The 17520-nt window shown below is 39.3% G+C and overlaps 1 protein-coding gene across 2 annotated transcripts in view; it reads left to right on the top strand.

The window, feature by feature from the left end:
* LOC126470613 (diacylglycerol kinase 1-like) overlaps nucleotides 1-17520 on the top strand; it is a 366452-nt gene that overhangs the window by 46461 nt on the left and 302471 nt on the right. The gene's annotated exons all lie outside the window — the stretch shown is intronic.

Raw genomic sequence — 17520 nt, 5'->3', positions numbered from 1 at the left:
AGTGGCAATAGGTCTAACAATGAATTAGGGAGTAGGATTGCACTTAGGCTTCTATGAACAGTATAGTGAACATATTATCGCAGCCAAAACAGACACGAATCCAATACTCACCACAGTGTGAGAAGCGTGATGTCTTACCGCCAAGCGCTGCTGATAAATATTCTTTATTTAACAACCAGTTTGCCGGCCGGTGTGGCCGTGCGGTTCTAGGCGCGTCAGTCTGGAGCCGCGTGACCGCTACGGTCGCAGGTTCCAATCCTGTCTCGGGCATGGATGTGTGTGATGTCCTTAGGTTAGTTAGGTTTAAGTAGTTCTAAGTTCTAGGGGACTGATGACCACAGATGTTGAGTCCCATAGTGCTCAGAGCCATTTGAACAACCAGTTTCGGTCCGAGATCATCATCAGGTTCGTAAAATATTTACATCATACTAGTTGATATAAAATGAAATGCGTTAAATAATAAAATCCATGAAGTCATCACTGCTGTCAAGTAGTACTATAAATTGCATCGTCAGTTGTAAAAATGTACCAGACAGTGCACTGATATATATAAATAGTCATCACTAACGTTAAGGAGGCATTCTAAGTACTGCAATATTGACGCATTCATACATTTTATTCTTTGACCCAACTTGAGAGTACGGTACGAACCGGTATGAATATAATCCAATTAGTGACTGCAAACACAGTATATACACTTGGTTTCTACGTTCTATCAAAATGTCCGTTCATTATATCTGGCAACTTTTCGCACTTTGAACATCAATACACTCACGCAGTTAAGAACAGACTTATATTGTAACCTTTACTCGAAAGTGGTGTAAGTCCATAGTTGTGCCGCCGCTAACATGATTCTCCGCGGACGGCAAATGAGACCGAGCGGCAGGTCGCTCAGCCTGAAGTGCCTTGTATTACTTGTAGCAGGCGCAACGAACAGCGAATACATTTATTTTCTGTGACCCTTCAACGAGAGAGCTTTCTAAACAAATGAGATATGACGTAATTTGTGACTATTTTACTAAAGGTCAGTGTATTAAAAGAGTAGTCTTGGGCGTTTGAATACGGCCGCCGCCTCACGACGGGGAACACGAAAAGCAGTGCCGTCATATAAACTAAAGTAAGAATAGTGTGTCGCCCACGGCGAGAAAAAACATTTACCATCGCCGGCGTGAAGTACAATCACTGTTTTTCATCAGTTAATCTGCCAGGTATGTGAGAGACAAGATGAACGATGCATCGGCAAGTCAAGGTTAAAACCGCAATACAGAGAGTAATTCGCCAAATGCTCGTGAACCATACCACACACTATTAGGTACGTCATTGCAGCCAGGGCACCACTGGTGTCACAGATGGTGGCCGGTACTGGCCGCAAAATTGACAATTGGCACCGACAGCTGTCGCTAGTGTATTCATGTTCTTCTTACTTAAAATTATTAATGCAATTTAACTATCGTATGTTTCCAGTCACGTGGCCGCAAAAGATTCCTAAGCACCTTTATTAAAATTATTGTAAAATAATTATTAAAACAGAAGCTAAAAGTTATCCTTATTTCGTTCACTTACACAAGTGCGCCTCTGTAGAAGCTGTTTTACAACTTCATGCAGTTTCCACAAATTAATATACAATAAATTTCTGTATGACAATATTTTTGTATTTATAAAAATCTGCAAACATATCTGTAAAATTATTACGATTACAAAAATATGCAGAAGTTAAGTTAGAAGGCTGGTTTCCGTGTACCATTTGGATAGCAATCTACGCTGGTTATGACAACCTACGTAATTACCATGTATGCAAATAATAAAATAATTGAAACTTCCTGGCAGATTAAAACTGTGTGCCGGACCGAGACTCGCACACGGGAACTTTGGCGGAATTACAGCTGTGAGGACGGGTCGTGAGCCGTGCTTGGGTAGCTCAGTTGGTAGAGCCCTTGCCCTCAAAGGCAAAGGTCCCGAGTTCGAGTCTCGCTCCGGCACACAGTTTTAATCTGACAGGAAGTTAATATCACCGCACACTCCGCTGCAGAGTGAAAATCTCATTCTGAAATAAAATACTTACAGTGATCGTGGATAACACACTTAATTCACGTAAAAACAACAGTTATACGATGTGACCGCTCATATCTGAGTCACGATCGGTGGCTGTTGTCTTCCAAGGAGCTACTACTTAAAAAGTATAAACTCACCACACTGATATTAATAGAGAGGCTAAAGTCAACGAGTAACAACACGTGAAACACATATGGAAAAAAGACTCTATATAATGAACAAATTAAATTCACGCATAAGATGCATGGCAGCCCAAGATACGCTCGTTTTCTATATTATGTCAAGGATATCGTCCAGTGAGCTGTATTTATCTTCATTACCTAGGTAATCACTTAGATTGTCATCCGCAACGTAGATTACTATTCAAATAATACATCAGAAGCCCACCTTATAACTTTGCTTATATGTATTTTTTATAACTAGTAATTTTACAAATATGTTTGCAGATTTTTATAAATTATAAAATATTGTCATACAGCAATTATCCGACACAAGTTTGTAGAATTAAGTGTGTTACCCATTATCAATGTAATTACTTTATTCTTTTCATATGTGGTAATTACTTAGGTCGACATCCGCGACGTAGATACCTATCCAAATAATACAGCGGAAGCCAGATTTCTGACTTCTGCATATTTTCATAATTTTACAGTTATGTTTGCAGATTCTTATATATTATAAAATTTTGTCATCCAACAATTTATTGTACATCAGTCTGTGAAAATTGCACCTATTTGTAAAGCAGCTTCTATATTGGGGCACTTGAGCAAGTGAACGAAATAAGAATAATTTTTAGCTTTTGTTCTAATAAGTGTTTTACAATATTTTTTAAAAAAGTGTTTAGGAAACTTTTATCGACAAGCAACAGGAGTCATGCTGTAATTTAAACGCATAAATAACTTTACGTTAGAAGAACACGAAGACGCTAGCAACACCTGCCGGTGCCAACTGTCAATTTTCCGGCCAGCACCGCCCTCCGCCTGCCAATTTATCGGTGCCCAGGCTACAATGAAGTACACAGTACTGTGTGGTATGGGATAGCAGCATTTGCAGAATTACTCTGTGTATTGTGGACTTTGCCTGGTACGGCGGTGCGGGTCTCCCGCATCGTTCCCCTACGCTCCGCCACGGAGTATGGGACTTCATCATCATCATCATCATCATTGTGGTTTTAACCATGACTTGTCGATCCATCGTTCATCTCTTCAATCACATAACTCGACAATCTTTCAGAATGGTTCAAAAGGCTCTGAGCACCATGGTACTTAACTTCTGAGGTCATCAGTCCCCTAGAACTTAGAACTACTTAAACATAACTAACCTAAGGACATCACACACATCCATGCCCGAGGCAGGATTCGAACCTGCGACCGTAGCGGTCGCGCGGTTCCAAACTGTAGCGCCTAGAAACGCTCAGCCATCCCGGCCGGCAATGTTTCAGAAGGAATACTTATACAGCTGGTACAGGAGACACGCAATAACCTTTTCTCGAGGCATGTTGTAACACAGTTTCACTATTAAAATGCTCCTCCTATTGCATACTTAATTTTATCTCTGTATATTTTCGCACTGTGTGAATGTATTCACAAATGTGAAGATTGCAATCGACAATAAAGGTTGTATACCTTCTCTCAAGCAATGGTTGGAAAACTTCAAAGCCGATTTCCTCTAGAATTCTTGAGAGTGGCATCTAACAGCTTTGGAAGAGGTATATTTGAATCCTGAACTTCATGGACTATAAACATAAAAAAATGCACAAAAATCCGATTGCCGTGTGGCCCCCTTGTAAATACAATAATTTCTACCAGTTCGTTGATAAACAGAAACCGCTTGTTTGTTTCTTGTGTCTTGTGTTACATAATCTCACTACTGTAGCGTCCCCGTACATCTATTCGTTATGAGTGCCGCAGTGTTGAATAGGCGTTGTTATCTACAGCGATAATAAATTTCTTATGTCGTGCGTGTTGTGCAATTCCCTAAATCCATTCTCCTTCTGGACGGATCTCGTCGTAGAACAGCGCCTAAGTTGATGAAATTACCTACGGACTAGTCCCTTTACATATTTTTAACCTAACAAAGTGGTGAGAGAATAGTTGTGACATCTTTGTCACAGTCCACTGCCTACTGTCTGATAAGATCGCATTTTTTGGATCGATCCTCCCTGTGATCACAGTTGCGTTGTTTGCGAGACCAGTCAGCCGTCCGTTTTTTGTGTATGGCTCCTGCAGGCACACCACATCTATTCATTCATCGTGCGCGACATTACCCAGCTCCGTATTTACGACAATACTCCGAATAGCGTTTAGTTCGAACAGCTTCACAGGTGCTTGCATTGTGCTCCCTTTCTGGTGAGTTTTACTTGTTATGAAACACTTGGTTGTTTGAAAGATGTCCGGCTGTCACAGTCTGTTAATTTGCACGTTCTCCTTTCGGGTCACAGAAGCAGGTTTAGACATAATTCTAAAACGGGGCAACTACAGCTAAAATGGTTATATATAATTGACAGGCAATTCGTGCAGTACAACAGGTGTTTAAATACATGTGTTGAAACAATTAAAATACAAAACTGAATGAAAAGTCCAATAGTCCTCTGCAGCTGTATTTACTGAAATCGATTTTGCAAGTACTGAGTTGCATCTTCTGGTGTATATAAATGTTACGTCATATGGTCATCGGTTGTTACGGAATATTGCAGAGTAACAGTTGGCGTGGCTAGGCAAAGTTCTCAGCCCTCCTCAATTGATAAAAACCGTCATCAATGATGAATGTCCAGTCTGTGTTAAAACTGTCGGTTCGTTGTCTGACTGTTCGGTACAGATTTTGCAACCGGTTTTAAACTAACTTCCCAATAAGCTAGAGACGTGGTATTTTATACGTAGCTCGGAACTGGATAAAAATGCAGTATTAACTTGCTATCTTGTCTGTCTAATCCACCTACTCCCATTGGAGCGGTGGTGTTGTCGGTAACGCCTGACATCTCGCTTACCTCGCAAAACCGGCTTGTCGTGTGTGGGTAGTTTCGGAGTGCATTCCTGGCAGTATGCGTGAAACTCGATGGCGGCCGCTAGACGTCACTGGTACATCTGCAAGGGATAGTACTGCCTCTGCAGCACCGACCTCGCTACACCGCAGTGCTACGTCTACCTCGCCAGCCAATTAGTGCTCGTGGCCGCACTCTAAACCTAGCTGCACAATAGCTCTGCCTTTAGTTCTGTGTCCGCTACGCTCTTGTATTGTTTTCATTATACACTGTCGGTTTGGCCTATGATGTCACCGTACCTCTGGTTTTCACTGTCGGATTACACGTCTGAACTTGCTACCCTCTCGTGTCATCTCCATTGTCTGTTTTCCTCTTGCTGTCGTCTTCCTTTTCACTCTTGGTTAACGACTGTTCTCAGCGCCTGGCTGGTTCTCTGAGTAATTCCTGATTCTTGTCAGATTCCAGTCACAATAGTTTGCAAGAATAAAGATAGAAATAGTACAAAATTAAATTTACTTGCTTCTTTACACTTAAACAGATTGATATTTTATTAGTAGGTGGTATAACACTGTTCTATTTCGGATATAATCAGGTAAAAAAGACACTGAAATGAACCTAAAATTTAACATGTGTCTTATAACCTCATCGAAATGTTTAAAATCCATTGAGAAATTTCACACGCACAAGACTAAAAAGGAGAATTTAACTATTTAAGGTAAATAAATTTTTATTATAACACGTTTGTAAATCGGGCTACAAGGTATAAAATATTTTCTCCTAGCCCCATATAGATTCCTAACCCAACACAAGTAGTTCAGAAAATTTGTGATTGTGAGTTTTTAATAGGTATGAAAATACTTGTAAGATTTATAACGAAAAATTTGGGGTGCATACAATGCACAGACGGCCGGAGTGGCCGAGCGGTTCTAGGCGCTACAGTCGGGAACCGCGCGACCGTTACGGTCGCAGGTTTGAATACTGCCTCGGGCATGGATGAGTGTGATGTCCTTAGGTTAGTTAGGTTTAAGTAGTTCTAAGTTCTAGGGGACTGATGACCTGAGAAGTTAAGTCCCATAGTGCTGAAAGCCATTTTTTTTTTACAACACACAATTTATGCATGAATAGTTTACCTCCTATTATCTGTTACACACGCTCCCAAGTTTTTTGTTATAATTCCTGCTGTTATTTACACAGTTTTAAAAATTCATTTTCAGCACTATCTGTATGGGGTTAGGGATCTGCATGGGGCAAGGAGAAATTAATTTGTGTCTTTTAGTCCGAATTCAAAACGCGTTATATGAAAAGTGTGAATGTCGTTATTTTTACTGTCTGACTGCTCCCTCTCTACACCGGTCTTGTGATGTGTGGTGTGTTGTTTCTTTACGTATTCATTTCTGTCTGGTCATAGTCTTGATCTAAACGATTTGACCGAGATGTGTCTCCAACAGAAGGGGCTGTTTTGTTTTAATTTATTGGTGCTCTCCTGGATCTGTTATAGGTAAGAGCTGCTAGGTGGTGAATTTTTTGTTCGCCGTTTGCCTAAGATACTCGCGTTCACTTCCTTTTCACTTATACATTCATTGTCGTCATTCCATTATACAGCTGATGGTAGTCCATATTCGCAGCTGCGAATATATTTCATGTAATAATTGGTATGTTCAGAGCTGTAGCTGTAGGATATGTATCGTTTAAGAAACAAAGTGTATTACAGCATTATTGAGGAGATAAAAATTATGAAATAAACAAAGGTTTCCCATAGACCGGCTATCAAATTCTCGATTTCGAGTATTCTAAGACAAAAAGTATTTTCTGCACTAATATTTCAGCACAGATGAACAGTACTGAATCAAGATACATGTCAAACACGTGAGTACATGACTGCCAAGTTGCCCTTTCTTACTTCCATTTTCTTCCGAAAATGTGTAACCCGTCCATCCAAAAAGTGCCGAGATTGATTCCACTCCTGGCGTATAAGCGCAGAAGCTATGGTAGCATCTTGAAGCGACAACTATTAACAGTAAATGTGCAATCAGTTGCGAGCAGGCAGTGTTCAGTAGCGAACGTGCTGCAGTGTTGTGTCAACGTTGTTGTATCACAAATCGCAGTGAAACAATATCACTAAGTCACGTGTCGAAGACATGCTCCACAATTTTGTGAAAAAGCGGAAAGTGTGTGCGGAGTTTGTCCCGCACACTTTGACTCCCGAACGAAAACAGCGCCGCATGGACTCCTGCCGCGATTCGGTTGAAATGCGAGATGCGGACAATTCAATTGTTTTCTGGAAAAAAATTATCACAGGTGATGAGACTTGGTGTTATGAATATTAACCTACAAGGGAACGACATGGTACAGAAATTCACTTGAAGGGTCACCGCTTTGACGACGTGTGCGAGATTCAAGCCAATGTGATTCCCGTAGAGAACAACATCCCAAGGAAGGACTAGTCTGACAGTTTCACTGGCTTGCGTGAACTTCCTACTTTGTATTCAACTGTGGGAGGACTGTGTAGAACACTTGAAGCATTAACCGCACAATCTTAACTTTCGTCTATGTTTTTATTAACCCAGTCTCGTAACTTTTTCGAATGGTGGAATACGGGACGAAATTCTCTGTGAGAAGTTTTTGTACTGTTGGATGCAAGAAATCGCACTGTAGCGTCATAATGCGCGAATTTTTGTTCAGCTAATATTTAATTGTCTTTAAGGGAGGAGGGGGGTGGGAGGGGGACTTTAATAAAATTGACCAAAAACGTCAATTTTCGATTAATTTTTGTTAGTACAACTCATGGACAATAAGTTCCTAAAGTTTCATTGTTGAAATCGCATCCGAAGTGCCTGAAAATTAAGTAAAAGTGTGACGCGGCCTCACTGCCACGCCCACGTTTTGAAGCAGCACTTCAATACCAGCTCAGTGAACAACCCCTACACTCACAAGGAGAGACTTCCAAATTGTATCCTGAATCTTGTCAAACCAACTAACAGGTTTCTGGTCGATCCTGCACTTCTTAAAAAGTGTGTTCATGGCAAAATCCAAATGAGTCTCTAAATTCATGATGCCCTAAAAACACATTTGCATCTGCTACAGTTGTCAGAATTGCAAATTATGATGCAGTTATTGTATTTAATGATGGGAACGTCGGGAAGATTAAGGTATTAGAAAGATGGGCTTCAAGATAGGAAATTTTACTCAAGACAATCCTGAGAAAAATAGATTTACAGCGCGTCCCTGCAGCTGAAAAGTTAGTTGAAGACCTGGTAAAGAAAAGAAGACAGACAACAAAAAACTAGACGAGAAGACTTTAAGGGAAAGACCATCCACAGTACAAATGTGGTGCCTTCTGAAGAAGTGACATAAGGAAAAACGTTAGGTTGAACTTTAAATTGCGTTTCCTGAAAAGTTTGTTTTTTAAAGTTTATGTACCTATTCCTCAGAATGCTAGAATTATGACGTTTTGTACACATATTTCTGTAAACCTAATAAACGTTGTCTCAAGAGCAAATTTTGAAATTCTGATTGGAAGCTGAGATATGTGGCAAAGTGCTTGGAATTTTGCATGAATTTAAGATTGTACTTGTGGAATTATAATTAAAAATTATGAAAATTCTCCTATTTGGCCTATTCCAAAAACCTCATGAGAGCTTACAACATATAAAGAGATGAAACAGAGAAATTTTTGTAGAAATTTCTTGAATACTTTCTGAGAAAAAGAAACATATCTTATTTTTTGAAAATAAAACTTCAAATGTTATTTTAAAAAAAGTTGAATATATATGATCAAAAGATTTTATATGTAAATGTGTTACTTTCATGTAAAGCGTGGTACAAAATTTCATTGTCATATCTCTAAAACTGTGGATTTGGTGCATTTTTGAAATAGTGTGTGTTTCTCATCAACGTCCCCCCTTAATGTATTTGGCGTGGACTTTGCCAGATACCTCACCCTGCTTCTCACCATGTCTCTCCACGTGCCCCTATTTGGCACACATTGACATTTACATGTGGGTCCAGTCACCGGGCTTCCAAGTTCCGCCATTTTACATGGGCCGGGCACGACACTGCAGTGCGTCGGATGCCCAACTGGACGCAAAACCTGTCGATAGAATTTGGATCCGGTGGATCGAGAAAGGCAATTTGCAACGTCGTAGACGGCCGGGCCACGCATGCAATTACTGTCATGCCGTGGCTGACCGCAATGAGGCGAGCTTACGGGCAGCTGCCAGTGTTACGGCGTCGATACAGACCGATGGGCAGGCGCAGCGCATCTGCTGTAGAATCGTCCTCGGCGAATTCGACTCGTGTCGAGGAAACATCGCTGTTTCCAAAAGGAATACTATACTAGTAACTAAAAACTAATATTTTGTCATTGATGGTATGAAAGCTAATTTGAGTCTGCCACAGCACCCCCACCCCCCTCAGAAACATAGACATAAAACAAAGGATGTTTCAATAAGTTGCATCAGATATCACATGTGTGTCGGATGCCCAACGGGATGCATTCCTCTCAGGTGTGAAGATAGAAAATCGGGGTGCATTTTTACTTACAGATAAAACTATAAAGTTTTTATTTTCAAAAGATTAGTCTTTTACCTCCGGACACATGTAGTTATGTGGTACACCACGTCCCGAATGAATTAACAAGTTACTTCGGACGTACCTACGGAAATGTGTTGTTCATGTTGTATACTTATGACCTTGGAGATAATATTGATAGTAACGTCAGAATTTTCGGACATGGATCAGTTATTTCTTAATGAAGCATTGATTAATAGAAGCTGCACAAATAGTCAGATCTTGATAAGATTTCAACGGGCTGCAGAGATCGACAACTTGCTTTAAATGAATGATCTGACGCACAGGGTGAGCAGCATTATGCGGGTTTTTGCTGGTGACGTTCTGGTGTACGCTAAGGTGTCTTCTTTGAGTAACTGCAGGAGGATACACGGTGACTTAGACAAAATTTCTAGTTGGTGTAATGAACGGCAGTTTGCTCTGAATGTAAAAATTCGAATACAGCAGTAATAGAGTGCTGCTTGACGCAATCACACCGATTAAATATTTCAAAAAATGTTCAAATGTGGGTGAAATCTTATGGGACTTAACTGCTAAGGTCATCAGTCCCTAAGCTTACACACTACTTAACCTAAATTATCCTAAGGACACACACACACACACACACACACACACACACACACACCACACATACACACACACACACACACACACACACACACACACACACATGCCTGAGGGAGGACTCGAACCTCCGCCGGGACCAGCCGCACAGTCCAGGGCTGCAGCGACCAAGACCGCTCGGCTAATCTCGCGCGGCGATTAAATGTTTAGGAGCAACGTTAAAAAGCGATATGAAATGGAACTAGCACTTGTGGACGGCAGTAGGGAATGGGTATGGTCGACGTCGGTTAATAGAGAGAATCATAGGAAAGTGTAGGTCAGCTGTAAAGGAGATTACGTACAGACTACTAGTGCGACCCGCTCTTGAGTACTGCTCGAGTGTTTGGAATCCCAACCAGCTCGGATTAAAGGAAGACATCCTAGAAATTGTCAGACGTGCTGCTACATTTGTTATCTGTATCTTCGATCAACAAGTGAGCATTACGGAGGTGCTTCGTGAACTCAAGGGGGAGTCCCTGGAGTGATGGCGATGGTCTTTTCGGAGAAAACTGTTCAGAAAATTTAGTGAAAAGGCATTTGAAGCTGACTGCAGCAGGATTCCACTGCCGCCAACGTGCATTTCGCGTAGGAACCCCGAGCTAAGACGAGGGAAATTAAGGCTCGTGCGAAGCTATATAGATAGTCGTCTTTCCCATGCTGCGAGTGGAACAGGAAAGAAAATGACTGCTAATACTTTTTTATTTTACACGCCTAGTCCCGTAGGACCAAATTAAGGAGTAAATCTCCAAGGTCATGGAACGTGTTATTACATGAAATTACAACATAGAAGTAATAGTAGATAAAATAAAATATTTATGAACCCAAAAAAAGACAAGCTATAAGTTTATGTATACGCAATCAACAATATAACACAGGAATCAGCTTAAATTTTCAAGGAACTTCTCGACAGAATGGAGTGAGCCATGAGGAAGATCTTCAGTTTTGACTTGAAAGCGCGTGGATTACTGCTAAGATTTTTAAGTTCTTGTGATAGTTTACTGGATATGGATGCAGCTGTATATTGCACACCTTTCTGCACAAGAGACAAGGAAGTGCGATCCAAATTCAGATTGGATTTTTGCCTAGTATTAACTGAGAGAAAGCTGCTAATTCTTGGGAATAAGCTGATCTTGTTAACAAGAAACGACAGTAAAGAATATATATAATGAGAGGTCAGTGTCAGGATACCCAGAGCATCGAACTGGGTTCTAAAAGAGGTTTGCTACAAGGTAACATCCGCCATGCACCATACGATGGCTTGCGAAGTATACGTGTAGATGTAGAATACTCAGAAATATGAAATCTCTGCACTTACTAAAATGGAAAAATCTGATAGAGTTGACTACAGTATCAGTCGCTCACAAATGGAATCAGTTAAATCATACTTCGGTTCATTGCTAGAATATCGGAAAACTTTGATCAGTCTACAAAGGAGACCGCTTATGCAGCTGTAAGTGGGACTCGTACCGGATACGGCTAACATCGGATGTTGTGCCTATGTAAAGAAGGGTAGTACGAATGGTCACAGGTTTGTTTGACCCACGAGAGGTCGTCATGCAGATATTGAAGAAACTGAACTGGCAGACACTTCAGGATAGCCGCAAATTATCCCGTGAAATCCAGCACACAAAATGTCAAGAACCAGATCTAAGTGAGGAAAAGTAGGAATATAGCCTATTACAAGCCCTACGCATCGTTCCAGTATTGATCCCGAAGGCAAAATAGACTACTTACTGCGCGCATGGAATAGTCATTGTTTCCGCTCTCCATACGCGAATGGAACTAGAAGTCCTAAAAGCTCGTAAATGGAAAGTACTCATTTCCGTGGACTTCACAGTTGCCTGCAGATTACATATGTAGATGTAAAACTTTACATTTTATTGCTTACCACCATCATGAAGGACTTGTACTAACTGAATTTTCGACAGCTTGAAACACGAATGTCGCCGCAAAACACGCCAAACTGATACGTGAGGAACGGCTGACTCTTTGCTGACATCACAACTTGAATTTTATCACAACTAGAATCTCTGTTGAATGCGCTCAACTTCTTGAATGAGTACAAACAAGCGACCTGTGAGTTTTCTCTTACATAAACAACTAGTTTCTTGAAATTGCTGGTGCCGTCGTCGAATGTTTTAAACTGTCGGAGATGCAGTGCCATAATATCGATGAAAATAGGCCAGCCATTGTAAGTGAACTGTACTAGTTAAAACGGAGAACTCTAAGCGGCTTTTACAGGTGTGATACCGGCTTCTCGACTAGACGCACTTTGGGTAATGAACGAAAGAACTAGCTAGCTCCACTAGGGAGTCCCTACTAGCAACTTACAACTTTCGCCATTTCTATCGTCATTCATGTGGAAGACACAGTTTCGTGAAATAGGATGGGTCTTTCTGAAATACTTTGTACTACTGTATGGACACTGAGCATGCAACAGACGAACGCTCCAATCATTAGAGACATAGTGCACATAATACTAGGATGTCCATTCGTCCCATTTTTGCCGAGGCTGAACCCGTCTTTTCCAAAGTGTTCCGCCGTCTCTAAAGTTTTTCTGGGGACTCTCAAATGACCCTTTTTTGTGATTCCTCTTGGCTAAAGATTTTACTCTATCAGATGTCTGATTTGCAATTAACTGCGCAATTATATACGCCAGGGAAAACTTGTAGAACTTCTTTCCAAACTTAATTTACTTACTGTTCTCGATATTACGTTCCAAAATTAATTAAAGTTGTGATGTCTTTTATCACTTTACTTCCTCGTTAACTCGAAATGAGTCAGAGAGAACAATACAGCAACCAAAGCAATTACATAAAACTAGGTTACGAATAAAAACAAATATTATCCTCTTCTCGTCCCTCTTTTCCGGTCCAGGGATTTTTTACACCACTTCTACTTGCTCTCGTCGCCAAACTGTTAACGTTTCGCATTGTTGGTTGTACCGATCCGTGTTGTATTTACCAGTGGTTGTTAAAAGCGCTGTGAAGACGTTACAGCGGGCACGTGGTAATTTTAACTCTACGAAGTCACTTTTGTATCATCATATCAAAACGGAAGTGCAATTTTAACATCAATTTAAAAAATGAATTTCCTTCTAGTTCTTATTGTGTAGAAACTGTAGAAACTGTGCAAATCAAAATTTGCTATTGGACGTGATGGAAGGTCTGGCATGGAATCACGGTAAAAGTGCTCGAATTGATTAATTTGTCTGGAGAAACTTCAGATTTATTTCAAAATAATGTGCTCGAGATTTTAAAGAAATGTGAATTTGAGGGAGAAGTAGTTGCAGTTTCTGCAGACATAATGTGCTCGAGAGTTTAAAGAAATGTGAATTTGAGGGAGAAGTAGTTGCAGTTTCTGCAGACAACACTAACACAAATTTTGGTGGTAAACAAAGATAAGGGAAAAACAATATATGGTATAAACTGCAACACATGACAGTGAATAATGTTATAGATGTAGGCTGCCCAGTACATGTGGTACGTAATTCTATACAAACTGGCTCGCATTGCTTACCTATTGACTGCCAACTAATTGTGAACAAAATCTACCAAACTTTCCACACACATATACAGTAAGAGTAGAATTTTTGTAATTATTCTGTAAGTTTACTCAAACTGAATGAAAAAACTGTACTCGGGCACAGTAAGACAAAGTGGCTATCTCTGATACCAGCATTGGAAAGGATTGTAGAGATTCCCTACATTAAAATCCCATATCATTTCCCTTGATAAGTGTCCTGTCATCCTTAAACAATTATTTGGAATCTCTCCCTCTATTGTTCTTCTACATTGTCTTGTTGACCTGCTAAAACATTTCTGTACAACAATCAAATGTATTGAGAAACAAGAAATCACAGTATTGGAAGTGTAACAAGAAATAAACAAATTATTGTGCAAATTTCAGTGTAGAAAGTCTGAAAGATTTCTCACATCCTTTGTACATGAGCAGCTTAGAAAGTTGGAAGAAGTTGGTGAAGTTACTGCTGAAGGGTTTCATATTCATGCTGACATCTTCTATGACTATTGCACTGAGCACAGTAAGAAATAGTGTTTATCATTTCTCACACCTTTTAAAGCACTTCATTGGGTGATCACTGAAAAGGAGCAGATAGAGTGGAAGGATATTCACGGCTGTCGTGCTTTTGTGAAAAATATTGAACTAAATTTTCATTTTGACGCGAACGAACTCTTCGATGACTTTACATTTATACAGAACTTAATGAAAAGTGATGGACGAGACAGTGAAAGTATTATTGCAAATGAAAGTTGAAACAGCGAAGGCTTTGTTCATTGTCAAAACACTTTTTAAGAGTGTATCATGTGCTGACTTTTATGACACAATGTCAAAGAAAATGCACTTCTCGATAAAATACATAAATGTGAAAATTACGGTAACATTGCAGCTGAATAAATGTAAAAATTTATTCGGGTCGTCCGACTGTATGATGGTGAAGGTAAACTAAACCCATTAAGTTTTGTCACCACAGTCTGTGACCCATTTTTTCCTTATTTGTTCAAGGTTTTTTCTATTTTTTAAAATGTCCCCTTTTATAATAAAAATGAAATGGACATTCCAATAATACTGAATTTTTAAGTTACACGCTTTAGTCAAACGAATTATTTTAATGGATAAATACACCGAGCTAAGAGCATTATTACTTGCAAAAGATAAAGTAGTATTACAGGAAAGTGAAGGTGAATTGCAGCTAGTAATGCCTCAGCTGAACCAAATATGGATAGAATTCAGTCTTAGAATCCCATTACCCAGGTCCAAAGTTGTGGCTATTCAAGAAAAATATCCAGTAATGTCGAAGTTAGTGGTTAAAAACAAAATAATCGAGCTGATATTATAACAAAGCTGCGGCACGCTTTATCACTGTGATAAAAGCAGAGTTGCGCTCTAACAAAACTACGGAACAGTAGTTTCAGTGTAGTACATAAATGATGTAGTAAATGGTAGGATTACAGGTAGTAATTCTGGGGAAAGAAACGTAGAAGAATGTCGAAGAGAGAAACTGGAAGCTAACGACTTCTCTTTGTTCTTTGTCTGCTTGTTTTGCTCGTAATTAGAACCGCACACCATTCAATCCACTGTGTACTGTATGTCCTCACAAAATATAAACAGCATTTACAAGTGGCAAAATTAGTTGATTGCGTAGCGTCTGCTCTTCTATGTAATTGCCGGCCGAAGTGGCCGTGCGGTTCCAAGCGCTGTAGTTTGGAACCGCGAGACCGCTACGGTCGCAGGTTCGAATCCTGCCTCGGGCATGGATGTGTGTGATGTCCTTAGGTTAGTTAGGTTTAACTAGTTCTAAGTTCTAGGGGACTAATGACCTCAGAAGTTGAGTCCCATAGTGCTCAGAGCCATTTGAGCCATTTTTCTATGTAATTACTTTGGATGCAAGTGCCGTTTACATACACAAACATAAAATACCTATGTAATTATTATAGTTATTTTGTTCTCAATAGAACATTCATCATGATCAAAGGCAAGCGTTTCCTGTTATTATTAGTAAATGAGACAGTTGTTTATGAATAACAGCAGCATGTTTTCTATAAGCTCGCACGAAGTATTGACCCAATGTTTGATATGTTTTTGTTTTGCATTTTCTCTTAAACTTTTCGTTAGATAATTGCGTTTTGTAGCGTTATATGATAAATATGTATTTTCCTTTATTTTTGTCTTTATCTTCTATTATTACCTTTCACAAAGATGGTTTGGTGATTATTTGAAGACGTAAAACTGAGTCAAAAGAAAAATAAATATTGTAGAGATCAACAGTAGTAGTTTTCATTGATAAATAGGAAATTAAGGTTTATTCAGTTCTCAACATGTAGCACAGAGAGATATTTTGACAAGACCCAAACTTGCATTCAACGCAAAAAATTGCTGCGAATTTAAAATGTTTATGGAGTACAAAAAAGTGTGCACATCTTATCAAACCGCCAATTGATGAAATGTTTTCACCCAACGCCGTTTGAAGTTTGATAACTCATACTCATTTATATGTCATCTATTCTTCTGTTTGGTGTTTTTGTGAGCACTTCTAGCTTTCACGTTTTGGCTAGAAGCTCTCAAATTCAAAAAATGCACGTAAGTGAAAACGATCACAGCAGACATTTTAAAATTTCACTCATGCAGATACCTGTTTTGTAACAAAATTTGACATTCTGTGTAGGTTTGCTTGCATTTATCTCTAATACTATTCTCCTCCTATAATAATTAGGTTTTTCCACACTTCGACATGTATTAGGTCTGGACCATTTGCTTTATCGTATTTTCTTTTTATTTTGGTATAGATTTGCTAACTACTTCTGTCGTAATTTCATTTGCAGGATCTTGGACATTACGTTCTTCACGAACTTTTCTTTTTGTCGATTCTTCATTGAGCATTTGTAATCATAGTCGTCTTCGTCGTCGTCGTCGCCTTAAATACAGTAGTTAGGCATCTTTATGTACTTGTCAATCGTTTCCTTAGTCAACCTACTCCCCTCCAACATTTCGGAATTTAGTACACTTTTTTTTAATGTCACCTTCCATTTATCATTATATTCACGTATTATTTCCACCAATCTCTGTATCAGCTTTCTGCACGGTAATGGCAACTACATTCAACTCAGTTCGTATGTTTTCATTTTTCATTAAATCTCTTCTTGTACATCCCTTCACTCTCCTCAAGAATCTCGTCTCTAGTGCCTGTCTTTTGCAGTCATCTTTCTTTCTGCTTATCCAGCTCTTGCTTCCATACATCAGTAATGGTATCGTCATAGTTTTATAAAATATAACATTGTACGTTGCGTGTTTTGAACTTTAGTGTTGTGTTTATTGTCCCACATATCGTTCGAAAATTGTGCAATTTGTCCTCTACACCATTATTACGATCGTATCTACCATCGCAGCCCAGCTATTTAAAATGTCACGCCTGTTTGATTATTTCGTTGTTAATTACTATAATTGGTAGTATTGGATATTTACATTGGAATACCACAACCTCCGTCGTATGTCATGATGTTTTAAGTTTATATTCTGCACATATTTGCTTTAGTCAATGTTCTGCTAGGTGGAGCTTATTTTCACTATTTTGTATTATTACTTTATCGTCTGCCCATAAAAATTCATTTTGATTATTACTTTTATTTAAATTAATCTGGTTAATTACGTTATTTTCAATTTCGAAGCACATTGTCAAAGTAATTAAAAAAAGTATGCGAAAGAGAACGCCCTTATCTTACCCTTCGATTGATTTGTAGCTCATTTGTTCTTCTTTGTTCCATACTCATTACTAATTTTGTTTCATTATTGATGGCTGT

Source organism: Schistocerca serialis, chromosome 3, assembly GCF_023864345.2.
Source record: "Schistocerca serialis cubense isolate TAMUIC-IGC-003099 chromosome 3, iqSchSeri2.2, whole genome shotgun sequence".
Taxonomy (NCBI): Eukaryota; Metazoa; Arthropoda; class Insecta; order Orthoptera; family Acrididae; genus Schistocerca; species Schistocerca serialis.
This window is presented reverse-complemented; position numbering and strand designations above follow the sequence as displayed.